This window comes from Oncorhynchus mykiss, chromosome 4 (assembly GCF_057628025.1).
Source record: "Oncorhynchus mykiss isolate SJ-2025 chromosome 4, ASM5762802v1, whole genome shotgun sequence".
NCBI classification, from domain to species: domain Eukaryota; kingdom Metazoa; phylum Chordata; class Actinopteri; order Salmoniformes; family Salmonidae; genus Oncorhynchus; species Oncorhynchus mykiss.
The window spans coordinates 65,750,251-65,754,089 of NC_143025.1; positions in this window are offsets into that span (position 1 = coordinate 65,750,251).

The window sequence follows — 3,839 nt, forward strand, 5'->3', positions numbered from 1 at the left end:
GTTTTAGCTAACATCCGCTTCGTGGCTGCTGATTTGAGCCCTTACAATGATGCGTAAACCTCCCACTGGGCACAGACGTCATTTCAACGTCTATTCCACTTTCAACGAGATTTCCAGGGAGCTCTGTGTAGACATTTAGGCTATTCTAATTGCCAACCTGCATGTTGTTTGAACAAATGTTCTCCTATTCACTAAAACTGGAACCAGTTATGCATTGCACCTTGTGTATTTTCTTCAGATTCAGTCACACATTCTTCAAAGCTTGTGTGAGGTTTATTAATTGGTTATTTCGTTTAGTGAATCACAGTGTTAGTTAGCAATCAGGTATGCAGGACCGTCACTCAGTTGCTCCCAAGCTCGAGCAGCCACTGGTGACTCAGTGGCGGGAGATAAGGCGCAGCGCGTGGATCATAATGTCATGTAGCGTAAGGGGCCAGAGAGAGCAGACTGACTGACAGCTGAGCATCGTGAAAGGAAGGAAAAACAGACTCCCGCGGGAGGTGGAAATGGGCAGCCGATAATTACATTCTGTTCTGACGGGTGTGTGGAGGAAATCAAATGAATGGACGGACCTGCATAGGAAATTACCTTTGTTGCGAAGGTGCAGCTGTCATTTTGAGGAGCTCGCTCACGCTCTGTGAAAATGTCATTTAATCTTTCGATGGTTGATTCCTTGATTAAAAAATGGGTAGCCTAAGATGACCTTAAACTCAGTTTTCAGAATCTGTATTGATGCATGGTATTCAGAATGACATTAGGCTATGCTTGAAAAAAATTACCCCCATCTCCCCCAAAATATATATTTGTCTTGAGGAGTTCTCAGTTAAAACAAGTTAGATATTTAAAAAATTCTTAATGGGGAAGAAGACACATGTTACAGAGCGTGATCGCAAAGGTGTCATTAAATTAGTCACCACAGCGACCGAACTCCTACGCTGCCCGTGGCCGTTTCAGCACCATGTGAGTGGACAGCGCCTTGTTGACTCAGCACTAGCGCTGCCGGGTACTTTGAAACTACTGGTTTCACTGGTATAAATGAGGGCGATGTAAGATAACTCACACATTATTTTAGATGTTTACGTTGGGGTGTAGATGAAAAGATCAAAACATCCCAAATATATAGTAGTGAGACGAAACAGGCTACTTACTAAACAGCACAGCACCATTAGGCCTGAACACGGTCAGATTTTGACAATAGACGCTCTTTGGCATGCTGTGAACTCTCCATACCTAAATGTACGTGTGAGTGAAGCAAATCCACCCCTGCATGGCAAGATGCCATGAGTTGCAAACTAGCCTATTTTGTGAACTACATGATTTAAACAAATAAATAGTGTAAGGCTATTCACCTCGAACATCAAGTGGTGGCGTGATTCAATTGCATATCTGAATGCAAAGACAGTGCTCTCAGATTGAGTTGTGATTTTTCTACAGTCCAGCTAATGAATTACATAAATTCATCGTAGGCCCGGGGCTTCAGCCTCTGACCTTGGCTGGTCCACAAGCGTGTTTGTGTGAAAACAACTGGTCTGGTGCTGCTTCAATATTAGACCGGGTGAGCGCCCACCAAGGCAATGCCCAGGAGCTTATCTCAATAGCCAGATGTTGGAGGGAAAACTATCTCTGAACAAGTCATGGGAGCACGTAGCCTGTTATGCCTTCAACTGAAAATGGAGAAAATTACCAGAAGTGCCGTTTAAAGAATCTCGATAATTGTCATGAATTATTTTCATTAAAACATGTTTTTATTCTTAGCCTTCCAGTTCCCTGTTCCAGCAAGTTCAGAGAAATGGATAAGTGGGTTCAACATGGCTGGCTCCCAGTGCCGAGTAGTGTCAGTGCTGCCAGGCCGGATGTGCTCGCTCTTCCAGACAGACAGTGATTCAGATGGCACTTAATGGACTCGTGTTGTTGGTTTATCAGAGGCTTGCCCAGGGGCGTCGCTAATATGGTCGTTGCGTGTGCACTAATGTTCAGATGGAGCAATATGCTTGAACTGCTGTATAAGTCATGATAAATTACACGCCATATGGCGAGCCGGCCCGTGGTTTAGGACTGACCCAATCTCACTATTTTACATCTGGTCAAACGCAGCCTTCATGGTGTTATCAGTGGCGACAGACAGGTTCAATTAATAATCCGGGAATTGAGGGATTTTGTCATAACTGGGCTCAGGTCCAGGAGACCAATAATGTTATGTTCACTGATTATGTTACAACATATAGGCCCAAAAATCTGTTTGTAAACCATGGTTATCTCTGTGGAACATTATGATTATATTTTTTTAGGTTATATGTCAGTATATCTACATTTATCTCGTAATGTACGTATACTATTGTATACTATTGTTAGAAAGGTGCTCTTTCAATGAAACACACACACACACACACACACACACACACACACACACACACTAGGTTGGAAAGGCTGGAGCAGAGGGCTGCCACAGTGCAGAGCCCAATGAGCAGATCAGAGGGGTTAAATTCCTTGCTGGAGGGAACATCGCCATTAGGTATGATATGAGGAATGACATTCAATTCCGTCAAGCTATACACATACCATCCTGACATGTTTATTGTTCTTATAATTTATTTAAAATGTCAGTCTGGTCACATCACACGTTTCCAATGGCAAATCATGTAGTTAAGTAAAAAGCACACCACCACTATATAAACAGATTACCCATGCACTCCACAATCAGTGCAACATTTTGGCAGGATTTTCTTCAGAAGGATGCAATGCACATACAATGCCAGAGGATGGCACTGTTGTAGCAGTTAATCTTACAGTCTACCACACTTTGCCATAGGTGCATAGCCTATTGCATTTTGGGTCAGAAGCTATGGATAGTTTGCATTGTTTGAATGATAATATGATAACACTGAAGATGATCATAATGAAGGTTTTAATAGCCAGTTTAAAACTAAACCTACCCTGTGGGTTAATTGTCGCAAACTACATAAATCTTAGTTTTGTTGGCCTGTATCAGTAATATGTGCAGTCAATACAGTGGTCAAATGACTGTAAGGTCATAGTCACATCATATTGATTGTCTGTGTCAAAACTGAGGTGTCAGCAGACATCCATTTTCCACATGAGCAGAATGCATGGGCCAGGTCTGATTGTGTTAAAGTATGCCCTGGTAACCTTCACACATCACTTCCTCTCCAATAAACAGCACAATCCCATATTCAAGATTTAGCTCATCATGCCATAGCAATGAAGATGGCAATATACTGTATCATGCATCCAACAGTGTAAAGTAAGTGCGGGGTAAAAAAGTATCTTGGGAATTGAAAGTCAACCTGATAATATTGAGGTTATCAGAATAGTATTTCTACCAGTGGGGGCTCCCCAGATGAGGAAGTGGAGGACCATCCTCCTCATTTAATTTCCTAAAATTGAAAAATGTTAAAACATTTAAGAACGTATAATTATTAGATAAAATTATACTAAATATAATCACATCACCAAATAATTGATTAAAACACACTCTTTTGCAAAGAAGGTCTACAGTAGCCTTAACAGCATTCTGTAGGGTAGCATCATGATGTAGCCGGAGGACAACTAGCTTGCATCCTCCTCTAGATAAATTGACTCCAATACAAAACCTATGAGGCTCATGGTTCTCACATCCTTCCATGGACTTACACAGTAATTATGACAATGTCCAGAGGACGTTCTCCAACCTATTAGAGCTCTTGCAGCATGAACTGACATGTTGTCCACCCAATCAAATGATCAGATAATTAATCTAGTACTGAAAGCATAAGCTACATCTAGTGCAGTGCATAAAATGTGGTGAGTATTTGACTAAAAGAGAGAGAAAGAAAATAATT